The sequence below is a fragment of the Dipodomys merriami genome, unplaced genomic scaffold (assembly GCF_024711535.1).
Source record: "Dipodomys merriami isolate MVZ:Mamm:240054 unplaced genomic scaffold, mDipMer1.0.p SCAF_13, whole genome shotgun sequence".
Taxonomy (NCBI): domain Eukaryota; kingdom Metazoa; phylum Chordata; class Mammalia; order Rodentia; family Heteromyidae; genus Dipodomys; species Dipodomys merriami.
The window spans coordinates 13,766,370-13,784,270 of record NW_027202604.1 but is presented as its reverse complement, the minus strand read 5'-3'; the positions used below and the strand labels follow the sequence as shown (position 1 = coordinate 13,784,270).

Here is a 17,901-nt window from a genome sequence, read left to right as displayed (position 1 = left end):
AGCTAGTCAACTCTCCGTATGACAATTGACTAGCTTGTTTATGGTTGCCATATTTCTTTCTATTTCCAAAGTAAGAAATCTAGTTTACAGTAATGAGACATTAATGTATTTGATCTTTACAAGGAATTTTACCTATTGCCCAAGTTTGTAAAGATTAAACTGCTCAAGACCTTATGAAGAAAGCATGTTGTTAAAGGTCACTGAAGCAGTTCTAGTCAGTCAGAAGACTTTATTTGTTTTTAGAAAGTCCAATGACACAGAGTTGGCTGGAGACTCGGTGGCATTTATCATTTCCTCTCTGGAGTCTGTCAGTTTGCAAACAAACTGCCCTCTGCCCAGTCCTGCATACCCCTGAGCTTTGCAAGTTCATAGGAGCTGAACTTGATGCAGTGACTCTTTACTGGACTAGTGTACTTTGTAAGTAACTCCTGCTGAAGGATTATGTTCCTGCATAAAACATGGCTGAGCCCATAAAAATCACAGGTAAATCATTTTTCTTATAAACATAGGATGTATATATGAATATTTAAATTACATATATGAGATGACCTGAAAGTAGAAGGGTTTATGGCCTGACTTGCCAGAAGGAGGAAGGAGACCATGGTGTGAGCAAATGAGAAGAGAGTCAGGAAGAGAGTGGCGTGCATATATGAAAATACTGCAATGAAGTCTAGTATTTTGTACAATTAATACACACAAAAAGTAAGTTATACTTTCAGACTGAGAAGAAGGAAGGAATATGTTTCTAAAGGGACAGCTTATAAGCAGGTGATGGCGAATCTTTTCCTGATATGTTTTGTATATATCTGGAGTTAAGATATGAGTGAACCATGTTTTTAAGTGAACATTATGAGGTGGAAAAATCTAGATGTTTATGCGTAGACAACACGTCATTATGAATTAACATCTCATCAAAAAAAGTGACCTGATTTGGTTATTTTCATTTCTCTAAAGTAAGAGTAGGAAAATATTTTCTGCCAAAGGCCAAAGGCCATTTGGATATTTATAACATTTGCTTGCCTAGATTTATTGAATTTATCTTTGCAAAAAGCTCCAAGTCCTGCCTATAGTTGCCTTCACAGGGCCAGGTCAAATGATTTTTCAGGTCTTATATGGCCTATGGGCCACATATACCCTATCCGTACCACAAAATTAAATAACCATGTCCCCCCACAAAGTTTTTCAAGACACCCTTCTCTCAATCATCCATCTGAAAAGTGTAGCTGGTAGAGGCTGGTATTTATTTGTCTGGGTTCAGCTTTATAGTTTTTCCATGTGAACCCTATCCTTTCCAATTCCTTTCCATAGAGAGCAGTATAAGTCACATCCAATTGATTTTGTCTGGTTTTCAGACAGGCTAGAAGGCAGGATGATTTGGGGACTCTCAACTCAGACCCAGGTTTGAATTCTAACTTACCTACTTAGTGACACAAAACAAATTATTTAACACTTTTCAGATCCTAGTTTTCTCCTCTATAAAATGAGAATAACAGTATCTCCTTAATAGAATTACTATAAAGGCTAGAAATAATTTGTCTTTTTTTGTATCATAGACCCTTTCTGCATGTAGACACTATTACTAAAATATGAGTTTCTGACACATAGTAGACAATTAGAAAATGTGTTCCCTTCCATCCTGAGCCACTGCATTGCTTCACATAGGTAAAACAGGAATACAGTAATACAGGAGGTAATACAGTATTAGAGTATGAACAATCAAGTGATCCCTCCAGTGCTGTACAGAACAATGGAGGGTGGTGGTGGAACTCATCACTGTAACTAATCTTTCCGACGTGTCTGTTTGCATTTCACTCATCTCCTTGAGTCACTTCTAAAGCTACTCTCTATCTCCTGCCATATTCCTTTCAGATATTTGTTTGCCAATATACATTTTTGCCAATAAACAAACACAGAAAATGAATAAATATTTGCATTGAGTGGCAAGGCCTTTGTAGCTAAAGTCAATATCTATTTGCTGTAGTTCAGATCTTAACTGTCCTCACAAAAGTCCATTTGCTAAAGGCTTGATTTCCATGATGGTGCTGTTAGGAGTTGATGGAACTTTTAGCAGGTGGGAGCTAGTGAGGGGATTTTAAGTCATTGGTGGAGGAATATCATTAAAAGTATTTGTAGGACCCCAGCCAGCACCCTCTTCGTTCATTTTGCTCCCTGGTCATGAAGTGAGTAGTTCTGCTCTGCTACACAGGTCATTATGATGTGCTGCTACTTCACAGGGTCAAAGCAAAAGAGGCCAGACAGGGGTCAGTGCCTCACATTAGTAATCCTAGCTACTTAGGAAACTGAGACCTGGAAGATTTCACTTCAGAGTCAGGCCAGCCAGGATAGCCAGGGAGACTCTATCTCCCTGTGGCTCAAGTAATAGAGCACAGCCATGAGTAGCAAACAAAACAGGCATGAGATCCTGAATTCAAATCCTGATACTGACCCCCACCCCCAAAAAAGAAAAAGGAATAGATTATGTATTGGAACTTCCAAAACTATAAGCCAAAATCAACATTTGCTCTTCATAAATGAATTGTCTCAGGTATTTTTCTATAGTGATAGAGGGCTGAGTAATACAAGGATTTACATAGAATTTTAATTTTAATATTTGCAACTCAAGAGATTCTAGATACACAGACTAAACCTCGTATTATTTCTTAGGATCCATTCACTCTTTACTAATAAAATTCATCATTAGGTCTCATATAAGAAATGGAAGCCAGGTGCTCCCACCTGTAATCCTAGCTACTCAGGGGACTGAGCCCTGAGGATACTAGTTTGAAGCCAGCCCAGACAGAAAAATCCATGAGTCTCTTATCTCCAATTAACCACCGTAAGAGCGGGAAATGGAATTGTGGCTCAGATGGTAGAGCACAAAAGCTCAGGGACAGCACCCAGGCCGTGAGTTCAAGCCAGAGGACCAGCACAAAAAAAAAGGAAGGGAGGAAGAGGGAGGGAAGGAGGAAGGGAAGAAGGGAGAAAAGGAAGGAAGAAAGAAAAGTAGGAAGGAAGGAAGGAAGGAAGGAAGGAAGGAAGGAAGGAAGGAAGGAAGGAAGGAAGGAAGGAAAGAAGGAAGGAAGGAAGGAAAGGAAGGAAGGGAGGGTGAGGGAGGGAGGGAAGAAGAAAAGAAGGAAGGAAGGAAGGAAGGAGAAAAGAAGTAGAGAAGGGGAGGTAAAGAGAGAAAGAGAAAGAAACGGAAAATAATTTACAAATTGTTAAAGGTGTTTATATTTGAACGTACCATCTACCAGTTCTTCGAATTTCTTTGTTCTTAACACAAATTAGATTTTTTTCACTGGTAAAATGCACATAAGTGATTTTTACGGAAATTGTAAAGTTCATTGCTTTAAATTAATGAGTTATAAATGTCAAGTCACTATTTTCATCCTTATGTTTAAGTTGTATGAAGGACTGAGGAAGTCTTGTTCACTAGGCTTCTTACATAGCTGCCGAAAGATGTTTCCTGTTTGCATAGCATTTTTTTCAGACAACTTTGAAAAGATGTGTGAAAAGAAAACTTCTTTTTATCCAAAGAAAATATTTTATTCTCTTCCTTGAGCTTCGCTTTTGGGCTTTGCTTAGAAGACCTTATGGACTAAGCACTTTTGACCCACTGGAAGCTCAGGCTTGAGTAGGTGGCTTAATATTTACCAAGTCCCCTGAGGCTTTAGGCACAATTGGTCAGCTGGGCACCCTGTATCTGGCATGAATTGAATTATCTCTGATTTATGCTCCAATGAGGGAGTGTTGGGAACATTGAACACTGATTTAATGAGCTCTCTACAGAAGAGTCCTGGGGACATGTTTGCAGCGGTAATCACCTAGAGTGTCTTCAGATTCCGAAATTCCTGCAGCTGTTCGCCCATGGATGACATTCTTAAGCAATCTAAAATCTAAATTGTCCCTTGACATATTTGCCCCCAGGAAAACATGATGTGCTAAAAACTCTGACTTCTTTCTCACCAGGGTAATACTTCAAAGATCCAACTCCAACAAATAATCATCTAAGAAACGGCAATAATCGCTCTGAAAGTTAAGAATAACCCTAACCAGAGTAAATAAAACAGATATTTCTTTCATTTTCTCACCAACTCCTAGTAATTTCCCTAATTCCAACTGCCCCCAACACAGGTCTACTTCCATTCTCATTGTTACATTTACTATTGTCCAAGAATGATCACAGTATTAAAATGACAAGTTGCTTGCGACAGTTACCCATCAATGTCAGGCAGTCTTTGATTCACACTGTCTCTTCTAACAATTGGTCACTTAGGATCTTCAATGAATGTAACATAACTTCACACACAACATTTGTTTCATGGTTGTAAGATAAAGTTTATTCATTCACTCTAATATACTAATTGAGTGACAGTTAGGTGCTTGGAATTGGTGTCGATTCTGGGTATACAGACAACTGTGAATGAAACAGAAAGGAAACCTCCATCTTCATGAAGCTAACGGGCAATTTACAAAAGAATCAGTAGTGAAATGTTGAATATTAAGAAGAAAAGGGGGGGCTGGGAAGGTGGCTCAGTGGTAGAGCGCTTGCCTTGCATGCCTGAGGCCCTGGGTTCGATTCCTCAGCACCACATAAGCAAAAAAGAAAAAAGCCGGAAGTGGCGCTGTGGCTCAAGTGGTAGAGCGCTAGCCTTGAGCTGAAGAGCTGAGGGACAGCGCCCAGGCCCAGAGTTCAGGTCCCACGAACGGACCCAAAAAAAAAAAAAAAGAAGAAGAAGAAAAGGGGATATGGACAAGAGAGTGGGTCTAAGAAACCTTCATGGAGACGGGAGGAGTCAGAAAGAGCAAAGGTCTCACTGTGGAGGAGCAGCAAATGGTTGGTAAGGACAGATAGGATGGGCTGAGCAAGGGCAGAGTAGGGAGGCAGAGCCACCATGAGTAGAAAAGGAGCCTGGGAAGTTGGTGGACATAGAGGTTTGCAGGCTGTGGAAGGCACTTTTATGACAAGTGGAACTGGAACCACTCAAATGTGTGAAGGACAGAAGAGTGAGATCCCACTCCCTTAAAGATTGGGGGTGGGGAGAATTCTGGAAGAGGTGACCCTGGTCAGGATGTATGTATCCTCAATAAATTGGCATGTTGAATTGAAACCCCTTTGTACAAATACTTAAAGATAATTTTTAAGTGTGGTACATGCACACAATACAATATTATTTGGCCACAAAAAGGATGAAATTCTGTTCTTTGTGACAACATGGGTGAAACTAGAGATTATTATGCAAAATCAGATAAGACCAGCGGATAAAGATAAGTGGCACATGTTCTCACTTACATGTGGAATATTAAAAAAAATTATCTCTTACAAGTTATTGGTATAATGGGATGCCAGTGGCTGGTGGGGGAGTTAAAGAAGAAGCAGTAATGAAGAGGGATTAATCAGTTGGTACTAAGCTCTCACTGATATGATGAAGATGTACTGGTGTGCTATTACAGAAGGGTAACTATAGATATTGATAGACTGAATATTTCAAAAGCTGTAAGAAAGGATTTCAAATGTTTTTTCTATAAATATATGATAAATATTTGATGAGATTGATACATTCTTCCTGATTTGAATGTTTACACAGTGTGAAACCTCACACGATACCCCCCCCATAAATGTTTCATTTTTATGCACCATCTAAAATATATTTAAGTAAAAAGAATCGGCAAACAGCATGAAACATTTCATTTGATTTCAAATGTTCATTGATACATGTTTTATCAGGCCCAGTACGTGATCATTGTATGCATTTGGGATTTGATGACTCTTATTATTACTATTGGAAATAGAAGTATCCTCATCATTTATTTTAACATTGATGCCGTCCTTTGTCTCTTTACTAGCATAGGCAAACACAGAGATGTGGGCAGTAAGTATCTGATAATGGGTCCTCTGCCCTCTGTGCCCAGGTCAGCAGGAGGTCCTGAAGACAAAACAGACTGGGACCTTCCTCACACAGCCTGACTGGCTGCATGGCCCCAGCTCTCCGACTCCCATCCCTACGCCACACATTCATCCAAGGATCTCTGGTTATCATCCCAAGGAAACAAGTCCTCACAGAAGAGGCTACAAAGGAAACCAAAACTAGGTAGAAAACCTTTCTTCTGGCAAAGGATTTTCTTGCAGACCCGTATTCCTTGTCCTGGACTTTGTCCTCAGTCTCCTTTCTTTGGATTTGCTTCTTCACTGAGTGGTACTCAGGCAGCACCTAGCTCCTATAGGATACCTTTCATCCCAGAACCTCCCAATGCCTCCCACCTCCTTATTTTTGCTACAAATTCCCTGCTTCTGTTGACACATCCAGATTTGCAAAGAATGCTGAATGAGGCATAGTTTATTATTCCCCAAGAATGTCACAGTCTCTAGTTTGGACTATGTATTATGTACTGACAGAAATGTAATCATGATTTTTTTAAGCTAGGATTACTTAGGGATAATGATATGTTTTTTCCCATGCAGCAGCAGTAATAGCATGCACAGTTAGGCAATCCTTCGGGGTCCTGGATCCCCATATATGACCTTCATGCTATCCAAATACCCTGTGATCCATTCACAGGTACATTCGCACACTTACCTAGCTCACACCACCCACAGAGGTGCTTTATTTTGCTCACGCTGTTTTTGAAAAAAAAAATATGAATTTGTTGTCAACATTTTTTAAAATAAAAGGCTTAGATTTGAGGTGCTTCTTAAAACCAGAACATTTGACACTTCTCCACCCAAATCTCTCCATAGCAACCATCAGCTGGAACTGTAGAAGCCAGCCCAATGGTTCTCAACCTTGGCTTCACAATAGAATCACATGAGGCATTTTTTTCAGAAATTTGGATGCCTGAGTCCCACTGAAGGCCAATTAAAGCACCATTTTCAACAACAGTAATAGCAGCAAATGTTTACTGGGTGCATATTTTGTGCAAAAGAAAACTGACTTGGAAAAGAGCTGTTATATGAAGTGCATTCAAGTTGGGGATACAAGATGTATTTAAATGATGATGACCAACCATTCCAGGTATAACGTACACCTCGTAGCAAATGCAAACTGTATAAAACAACACTTCTTCAAGTTTGCTGCATATTAGCATTACTTGAGGAGCTTTGATCATTCCTCATGCAAAGGTCTCACCCCAAACCAATTAAATTGGAGTTGAAGCAGAGGAAAAGAGCTCAGACAGCAGCATTTTTAAAAACAGCTCTCCATGGGTTTCCAGTGGGCAGTTATATTTATGAATCAAGGACATAGTTTAAAATTCTGAATCACCTAGATAGTGTGTTTAAATTACTAAGTTCTTTGGGCCAGGTACAGTGTCATTACAAGCAACCTGTAATCATAGCTACTCAGGAGGTAGAGATAGTGGTATCACAGTTCCATAGCCTGGGCAACAGTCAGTGAGAATCCATCTCTTCACAAACAAACCAGACATAGTGGTTCATGTCTATAATCCCAGCTACTCAGGAGATGGGGGTAGGAGGGCCACAATTGAACAAACCCTACCTAAAAACAATGCAAAAGCAAAAGGATTAGGGGTATGGGTCAAATCATAGAGGACCTGTCTAGCAATCATGAGCCACTGAGTTCAACCTCAGTATCCGCTCCTCGGCAAAATTAAAAATGCATCTTTTGATATAGTGCATGTAGGTTTCGACATGAGATTCTGCCTTCTTTCAAGCTACCAGATAATGCTAATCCTACTGGCCTACTAAGCATAACCGGAAGCCTAGGTGTGGAGAACATGCTGGGCTACAGTTTTCTCTGTGGCTATGGAAGAGAACCAGTGTTCTCAACTCATCAATGGGTATGCGTAGGTTCCTAGTGCAGGAAATAATCAATACATACCTCAATTTTACTGGAATACTTGTCTGAAATAAAGCCCTGGATCAATGCAGAGAACCACCAGCTCCAGGGCTCTTTGTAACGCAGTGTTGAGTTTCATTATGAATCCTTAAGCATGGACTTTCAGCTTTCTTTTCTGTCATTAGACAACATTGCTTCCAACTAGCAAGTTTTTTTATTTTGCTAAAATTTAAAATTGAATGAGGTTTAAAAGATGAAAAATTCCAGATGACTTTCTCTGCTCCTACCACCTTCTGGAGAAACACCCAGTAAGCTGTGAAAGTGGCCAGGAAGAAAGAGCAGAAAGAATAGGGAAAGCCAGTGTCACGATGAAGGCTGTCACTTGTCCTTTATGCATGCAAGAAATAAAACTCAACCGAAATTTATCTTTAAAAAGTAAGTTGTGAGCTGGTAACTCATGCCTGTAATCCCAGCTACTTAGGAAATTAAGATTGTGAGCATTGTAGGTCAAGGTCAGCATGGACAAGAAAGTTCATGAGACCTCTTCTCAATGGAGAGCTGGACACAGTGGTGAATGCCTGTTACCCTAGCCATAACTGGAAGATTAACAGATGAATCCCAGGAACTCCAGGTGGGAAAAAAAGACCACATCTTAAAAATATAACCAAGAAAAATCAGGGCAGGGGGCCTATCTCAGCAAAAAGAGTATCTGCCTGTCAAGCTTGAGGCCCAGATACTGAGGCCCCAGTACTGCTAAACTAAGAGGGCATTCCTGTGTCTCCTCTCCTTGAATTTGGGTAGGCTTGTGACCTCATCAAGCAAATGTGCACGTAATAGAAGAGACTATCAAGGTCGGGCTATTAAAGGCTATGGAATGTCCACCTTGTTCTCTGAATCATTTGATTTTAAAGGCTGAGCCACAAGCTAAATCCCAATGACCTTGAAAGGGCTGGAGAGGCCACATCCAGGTTCTATGGGAAATAATCCCAGTTGAGCTCAACATTCCTGCCACCTACGGGAATGGCCAGTGAATAGAGCCATCTTTGAGCTTCCAGCCCAGCCCAGCCACCTGCTGATCACCAATTAGTACTCTGGAAGGCACAAAGATCACCTCACCCAGCACTGCTTGAATTTCCAACCCCCAAATCATGAGATGGAGTAAAAGTGGTTATTGTTTTAAGCCACTAAATTTTGGAGTGGTTTGCTCTACAGGAATCAATAGCTGGAACCAGCAGTTTAGTTTTAATTTTGATATGAATCATGTTCATCCCTCCTCTGGAAGAGAGTGCAATTTTATTTATGTGCATCTAGGAAGTTGGGACAGCAGAGGAACACTCAGAATCAGGGTGTTGAGTTCTCAAATCAAGGTCATTTCATCCTAGATAAATCTATAGAATCATCTGATCACTCAAAGAGGGAAAGTTCTGATGGCAGGGTACACGGGTTCAGTGGTTTCTTAGATTCTAAAAAAAATAAAACCTTGTATGAGTTGACAAGAAAATTTTAATGGAAGGGTCCAGTCTCATCAGGGTGTTAAAAACACTAAAAGTAACAAGAAATAAAATAAAATTATATACCAACTAGGCAGGCAAATGTATGATAGACAGTAGGAACTCAATGAAGTCATCAGCATTTAAGGGAATTTGGAATAGGACAAAGAGAACATTCAAATAATGAGAAAAGGATAGAATACTCTTTAATTAATGTGAGGTCAAATGGCTATTTGAGAAAATAAATAGCACAACTGAACACACCACCACAAGGGAGGCCTAGTCAATCAAAGTTTCCAACATGAAAACAAACCATTAAATACCAGACACATTTTATAAGTAACTCTGGAGTGCATCAGGCCTTTCTAAGCAAAATGCAAAGCTGTCAAATAGAAGAGAAATACATTATTTGTCTATAGAATGAACACTTTTATAGCAAAATTACACCATCAACACAGACAAGTAAACACAAATGATGGTCAAAGAATCATTCAGTCATTCAATCAATCAATCTGGGCATGACAGATGCACACACTAAGCCAAGCCCTAGTGTTTCCCCCATAGCTGTCACCACATCCATCCATTAGTTGAGCTGGGGGTCTTTTCAACTATTATGCTTGGGATGGCCCCAAACTCAATCCCCACCCCCAATCTCTGCCTCCTACATATTTAGGATTGCAATGTTGAATCGCCGTGCTTGACTTTTTAATCTCAGAAAATCATATTGCCTTTGTATACTTGTTTTCCTCAACTGTAGAACTTGACTGACACTTTCTAAACCCACCTTTCAACTCTGAGACTTTGGACCTGAAATATGGATGTTATTTTTTTAAGAAAAAGAAAATTAATAATTGAGCAATGGGAGAGGGGGGAAAATCCAACAAAATTAGATTACAGCTATTATCCCTTTTCCTTCTTCGATTTCAGTTTTTTAGGCCAGGTGCTTCAAAACAAATAAGAGCTTCACATTTTGGTTTAATCATTGGCACTAGATAATTGACAACTGTAGCTAACTCCTGAAATCATTTTCAAGTATAAATCTCTCTGGAGTGCCCAATGACAATTTATTTGATGTCTTCAGGTTCTAAGTGTGATCTCTTGAGGGAAAGCTGTTAGCATTAATTAACACAGAGACCAGTCTGAGGTACAGAGGGAAAACACCAAGTCCTTCATAGTGTGCTTCTTCCTTGTTGGCATATGCAGTCCATGTTATCATCTTCCATGTGGCCCTTCTAAAGGCTTTTATGTGCTGAGAAGTAGAATAGTCCTGTCACAAATGACTAAAAATGTAGAAGTGGCTTTAGAGGCTGAGTTTTTAGTAGAGGCTGAAAGAGTTTTGAGGTATGTGCTGGGAATGTGGACAAATAGTTGATCCTAGTGTGTCCGTTGGCACTAAAGGAGCCAGACAAAGCCCGGCTGCAGGAATGGAGGTGGTTGACCTGCCTGGATTCTGTGGGACCAGAATTACCGGAAACCTGCACTAGAGTTAAGAAAGAGGAAGGACCTCCAGAACCAACTCCAGTAGGTCCTGTCTTCAAGGAAAATCTCCCACCAAAGACGTGGGGGTCAGATTGCCCTGTGTGAACTTACCTTCAAATGGAAAAAAATTACCAAAAAATCCCCACTCCAATGGGCTTGTAGGGAGCAGCAACAAACCTCCCCCCCCCAAAAAAAAAATGACTCTCAAGACTAACATTTGAGTGAGTTTGGCTTGTTAGGGTTTGGGACTTGCTTGGACTTTCACCCTTTCCTCCTTTTCTGTTTTTCCTTTTTGGCATGGCGCTATCTACCTTATATCTATCTGTCCCACTGTGTATACAGGTACACATGTTTTGTCTGATTTCTCCCGTTCACAGCTGGAGCCAAATTCTGCCTCAGGATGAATCATACCTCAAGTCTCACACCTATCTTAAGTGATATTTAAGATGTGCATTAAGCATGCTGAGACTATAGAAACACCCACAGCTGTTCCTAAGTTATGTAGGCACACTTGTATGCATTCTTTCTTCTTCCAGGTGATAACTGAACCTCATTTCCCAGCTGGCCTGGCCTGACTCCCTGGTGTGGCTAGGGAGGAATTCCAAGGTAGAGAAATGATATTGCTGTATTAGGGTCTCTGTCACACACCTTCCTATCTTCCTCACCCTCACTCCTAAATACTTCAGTAAATATTTCCTACAAACAAGAACAGACTCTCTTATACAAATACAGCAGTTATCAAACCTAGAAAACTTAACATTGATATATGTGATTATATAATTGGCCTACTGTTCTCAGTTCCCTATCAGTTGTACGACAATGTCCTTGATGATATTTTTTTTTAGTTTTCCCCCCTCCTTGATAGTTTTTCCCCCTAACCTATGACAATACATTAGCTGCTCATGTTCTATTTTCTCTTTCACTCATAAAGAGTTCTTCAGCCTTTCTTTTTCTTGGAAAGTAGAGACCAGATACTTTTTCAGAGGTCTGGATGTCTTATCCTTTGGGTTCTAGTGCTTCTTTGTTGTTAGATTCTGGTGATGTGTCTTTGTAAGGAGTATCACAGGAGGGAGGCTGTCCATGTCCATGCAATATAGCAGCAAGTACATGAAGTCAGTTGATACCACTTACGGATGTTAGTATTTTATCATTTGCTGCTGATGACAGGTTTCCACACTGTAAAGTTGCAGTTTTTCTCTTTGAAACTAACATAATAGTTTGAAGGAAATGCCTGGAAACTATACTCTACCTTTTATTTTTTTCTTGCTCAAATTGTCATCCATTGATAGTTTTCTTTTGCCATAATGCTTTCTATATTTATGAACTGCATTTCTGCCAGGAGAAAAACTTCCCTTCTCCCCTATTCATTTACTACTCATGTACTTACCAATCTCAGGGAGAACTTCCATTCACTGCCCGATCTTTCAGTGATGAGTTCCTCCCATAAATCATGGCAAATCAGCTTCATGTAGGGAGTGTGGAGCTGCCTGGGATGGAGGCTTAGAACTGAGAATGGGCATCTTCACAGCCACAGGAATTTGTAGTCTTGTTCCCAAACCAAGTTCTTCACATAGCCATCAAGGTTAGCTTTTATGCATGAATTAATGCCATAATCCTTCCCTTCAGAGAAGAAGTCCAGACAGACTCCATGCTCTGCCTTCCCCTCCCATTTGGACCCTACTCTCATTCAATGGACTATCAGTGACCCAATGTTATTTCCAAAGTCAGGAGCAATGTCTTGGCCAAAGGCCTTGGAAGGCGTTGTAAGATGTTGAAATAATTTAACTTATTTATAAACAAGAAAACCCAGTGGATAGATCCTAGATCCTAGCCATCCATTGCATACTGCATTGTTTTCCCCTAAAACCATGATCTGATCTTGTGATAACATTTGGAGTTCTTTAAAAAGCCTTTTATTTAGGACCCTTTAATTGAGAGCAGGACTTTGAACAACTGTATCATCAGTAGTTTTATCCATGTACCTTACCAAGAAGCTGTTGAAAACGTCAGCAGCCCTGGGCAATTCATCAAGATGACTCGCAAAATTTCAGTATTTAAAATGTGCTGCACAGACCTGATCTATTAAATTTTATTTCAATTATGGGCTTAAAAAGCAAACTTTAAAAAAAAATAAGTCTTTCTAGTAATAATTGGTTACTAAAAGTTAGAGGAATTTTGCTTTTTTTGCCATATGAAATTACCTGTGAAATTTATCAAGTCAGAAAAATCAATAATGAAGCAGATTGGCCTGGTTTTTTTTCATCCTTATATTTGCCAGGGCAACAGTGTACCTTTGGTGATGAACATACTGACAGCTGTGGTTCAGCAAAGTGATAAATAACCAGAAACTACATGTGACCTGAGGATACGTTAGCTTGTGCAGACCTGCTGGCTCCCGGGGGATATGCTCCAACTCCTGCTTGAATCCAGCAGCCTCAATTTTCGTTCTGCCTTCCATTTCTCTTTCAATATCTCTAGAGATTAGTCCAGTGCTCACTTTTGCCTGTTGCCAGTTGAGTGACATTAGCTGCTGTAGGACTGGGAAAGAATACCTTTGAATTTGATGCCATTTTCACTGACAGTGTGTGCTCTCAGCTAGCTAATCCATCTCAACCTTTAATATGATTTGTAGACTGAAGTTAGAAATTGTTTTATATATCCTTCCTAATATACATATATGTCTCTGGTAAGAAATTTGAGTATGCTTTCTGTTTGCTGTTGTTTGGGGGATCAAACCTTCAGCCTTTTACATACTAGGCAGGTGCTCCACTCCTGGTCCAAGAGCTATTTTTCCTAACTTGGTCTTCCTTCATGCAGGTACACCCAGTGGGTAAGAATCCCTGTTTATCTTTTATTTTGTATATGATTCGCCAATGCTAGCAGTCTTTCTGTTCTCTGTATTGAGTTGAAAATTTAACTCCTGGAATTGTCATTTTAGAAAAGAAATATGGACAAAATCCTGTCCTATTTTTGAATCTATGACTGAACAAGTTAGAGTTTATAAAGAAATATGTCATTACAATTTTAAAAATAGTTTCTACTTATCCAGCTGTGAAATCAAGCCATGCCCGTAGTGAAAGTTTTGAAAGAAAAAGGAGAGAAGACGAAATTCAGTGTTCATTAGACAATGTTTACAGCCTCTCTTAACATCCTTCAGTGTTTCTTTGGAATATGTTTCTATGCATATGTAATATGTATATACGATATGCTCAAAAGAGTGCTTACTTCATCCTTTCTATGTTTAGTTCATTTATTCTTACACCTGTGAGTTTGTAAGTGTTCTTTTAATGGTTGCCCATTGTGCAGCCATTTCTGTCCCTTTCCTCCCTAGCTTGGAATTGTAGGCCACTTCTGATCTCATGCTACAGCAAATGCCTTGTAGACACTTGTGCGTGTGGATCTTAGTTTACATTTGTAACTGCTGGTCCAGTCCACCCTACAACATTCCTCATTATTTTGACCCTTTTTTTTTCACGAAATAAATGGCAGCTCACACACTTTCGTATCACTTTTAGTAGAGGAGTCCTGTTCTCACCCGGATGGCAACAGCAAGCCAGACTATACTGCTTAGCCCAAAACATGTCTTCCTTTCTTTGGATGTTGAACATAAGCCAGGTTTGTCAACTTGCCTAAAAGCGATCCCAGATCCTTTTGTAGGGAAACTTTTGTTCCATCAGTCCATAGAAAATGGTTTAAAATGAAAGTGTTACTAAGGTGAAACTTGTCCCTGTGTTAGACAGAGAAGGTTCTTCTCACATGTCTGAGCTAGTTGCTTTCCTACATGTTTGCTAACTCCCCTGTAGACACAGTTTCAATGGCCCGAGAAAGACCTGACACCCTGAAAAGAGAGATAAAGGAAACTCAAGACCGTGAACTCCTTTATCACGGTGATGCACAGAGATGCTCACACCAGTCTGTATTGTCAGGTGCAGAGTCCTTTGTTCCTCTTTCAAAGGTGTCTTTGTGTTTTGCAGAATTCGCTGGCACTCTCTTTCCCACCTGTCGGAAATGCAAGAGAACTTCATGGAAAGCTAGAGTATATATGGTTCCCTGAAAGGTTAGGGGTGAGCTCCAGTCACTCAGTCACAGTCACCATCTGCTCGCATGTGTCCTGACATTGTGACAGAGGCTGGACAATAAGCTGCCATGCAGGTATTGAGCTTCCTGTTTCTGGAGCCTTGAATGAATTTTTCCTCTATTGGCTTTATTTGACTCAATGGATATGTAACTTTGAAAGAGCCTTTAAAGTACTTGTTTTAGAACAAATTGAGACTATTTAAAAAGATATATCATAAGTTTGCATAAATTCAGAATGTCAGCAAGGCAAAGGAAACAAAGATAGACACTAACAATGTTGGGGTCAAAATAGTAGAGCAAAATTCATGGAACTCTGGAAGATAATGTTTTTGAAACTCAGTTGTAGATCATTAATTATTCATGTAAGTATTTTTTACCATTTTATTGATTGGCCACCTTTTGTTTTCTTTCTTTCTTCCTTCCTTCCTTTCTTTCTTTCCTTCCTTCTTTCCTCCCTTCCTTCCTTCCTTTCTGCCTGCCTGCCTACCTTCCTCCATCCCTCCTTCCCTCCTGTCTTCCTTTCTTCCTTTCTTTTTTCTTTCTTTTTCTTTCTTTCTTTCTTTCTTTCTTTCTTTCGTTCTTTCCTTCTTCCTTCCTTCCTTTCTCTCTCTTCTTTCTTTCTCTTCTTTCTTTCTCTCCTTTCTTTCTCTCTCTTCTTTCTTTCTTTCTTTCTTTCTTTCTTTCTTTCTTTCTTTCTTTCTTTCTTTCTTTCTTTCTTTCTTTCTTGTCCATTGTGGGGCCTGAACTCAGGGCCTGGGCACCATCCCTTAGCCTCTTTGTGCTCAAGGCTAGCGCTCTACCACTTGAGCAACAGTGCTACTTCCAGTTTTTGAGTGGCTAATTGGAGATAAGAGTCTCGTGGGAACTTTTCTGCCTAGGCTGGCTTCTAACTGCAATGGTCAGATCTCAGCCTCCTGAGTAGCTATGATTATAGGCATGAAGACAAGTGCTGGTGTTTCCTGGGCCTTTCACTCTCTCAGCTTGCTTCGCTGGTGTTCTGCGACTTAAGCAACACTTCCAGCCTAGCCTTTTGGTATCTAACTAGAGATGAAGGCATAAACTTTTCTACCTGCGCTGGCCATGAACTTAGGTCCTTCCCATTTCAGCCTCCCAAGGAGCTAGAATTACAGGCCACTGGCTCCTGGCAGCCATTTTAAATGATTAGGACATGAAGGCTAGAACAAAACAGAAAATATCAGAAAGCATTGCACAAAGTAAGGTTATTGTTTGCTAAAATGTATGTTTCAAATTTATGTGAGTGTATGTGTCAATCAAAACAAAATTTTGTTTTATGCAGACAGGATCTCCCTATGTGACCCAGGCTGTTTTGGAATGTACTGTGTAGACCAGATTAGCCTCAAATTCATGATCTTCCTTCAGCCTTCCAAGTGTTGGGATTGTAGACATGCAATACAACACCTGGAATCAAAAAAGCACTATTGCTTTTTAAATTCTTTTTATAATTTTCATGGTTGCATTATAACATACTATGTACTTTAATCAAAGTAAGTACTGTTGCTAAGTGCCTAACCAAATCCCAAATGTCTAACTGCATGATGTGTCAAGTCCAAAATAAAATCCAAAATTGAAAAAAAAAAAGTATATGTGGGTGAGGGACAGGAGGGAAAAACTAGGAGAGAGTGAGGGAAAGGCAAGGGGTGATATTGTCCAAAAAGAAATGTACTCTTTACCAGACTTATGGTAACTGTAACCATTCTGTATATCACCTTTATAATAGCAATTAAAGTTTTTACAAAAAGAGCCGGGCACTGATGGATCATGCCTGTAATCCTAGCTACTCAGGGGGCTGAGATCTGAGGATCATGGTTCAAAGCCAGCCCAGGGAAGGAAAGGCTGTGAAACTCTTATCTCCAATAAACCACCAGAAAAATGGAAGTGGTGCTGTAGCTCAAGTGGTAAATCCCTAGCCTTGAGATGAAGAGCTGAGGGACTACAGTCAGGCCCAGAGTTCAAGCCCGATGACCAACAACAACAACAAAAAATACAAAAAGAAAAAAGCATATATTTGTATATTGAGTCATTATGTAAGATATAATTGTTTCTGTGGCTGTGGTGGACATCTGAAGACCACTCTTAAGTTATAGTTCAATTTAGGGCTGAGTGTGTAGAACCTAATAGAAGAGAACAAACTGATTACTTTCACAAATTTTTGTCACTGACCTCCTATAATTAATATGCATGAAAATCGAAACTTCTTTTTCTATTTTTTACAAAAAGGAAAAATGCCAATGGATTAAATAACCTCTATAGGAAACTCTGATAACTTAATGTTTCTGCTAATAGGCTTCTCCCTTCCCCACCCCATACAGAGTGACAGCATCATTCTACATTCTGCAAGATGTCTGAAATTTACCCTTTTGCTCAATTCAGATTCCATGACAATTTCCTGTCACACATGTCTATATCCTCATGGGTTATAAGAGGAAACCACACATGTAATGCTTCTTCAGGAATCTGTCTTAAATCAACTTACTTATATAAAAGATATATGCAAGCCATTAGCGTATGGCTTGATAAATTTTTCCACCATAAATATACCCATTGTAGCCCTATTTTATGCTTTTTTTTCTTTCTTTTCCCTATTTTATTCTTGAATGGAACATTGATAGGAAGCAAAAAGTCTCTTCGTGACCTCATTTAGTCGGTCTCCAAATGATCCCTCCGAAATTCTGAAAGCTGAGGATACTTGTGTTTCAAACATTCTATTATGGGCCAATGCAGAATATACTTGCTCATACCTGAGTTATCTTGCTCAATATTGCATGCATAAGACCATCTGTCACTGCTGACTTTTATTCTTTACTGTAATCTGTATGGTACATTACAACTTTTAGCCAGTATCCTATGATGAACAACTGAACTCATGGACATTTAAATTGTTTCATCTTTGGGCAATATAAAAAGTGTGTCTATGGACATGTTTATTCAGATCTTTGGGTGAACATATGTATATATTTCTGTCAGGTTTGGGAATGAAATTATTCATAGCCTATGTATATTAATGTTTAGGAGATATTATAGAACAATCAAAATTGAGT

General features: G+C 39.6%; 1 protein-coding gene across 9 annotated transcripts in view; it reads left to right on the top strand.

Annotated features, from left to right (window-relative positions):
• Thrb (thyroid hormone receptor beta) overlaps positions 1-17,901 on the top strand; it is a 365,706-nt gene that overhangs the window by 126,718 nt on the left and 221,087 nt on the right. Inside the window, exon 1 of one of the 9 annotated variants that reach the window (XM_070018707.1) lies at positions 6,043-6,092. The exons of the other annotated variants lie outside the window; for them this stretch is intronic. The gene's annotated coding sequence lies outside the window, so the exon portion shown is untranslated. Of the gene's footprint in view, positions 1-6,042; positions 6,093-17,901 lie in introns of those variants that run through there. 9 annotated transcript variants of the gene reach the window in all.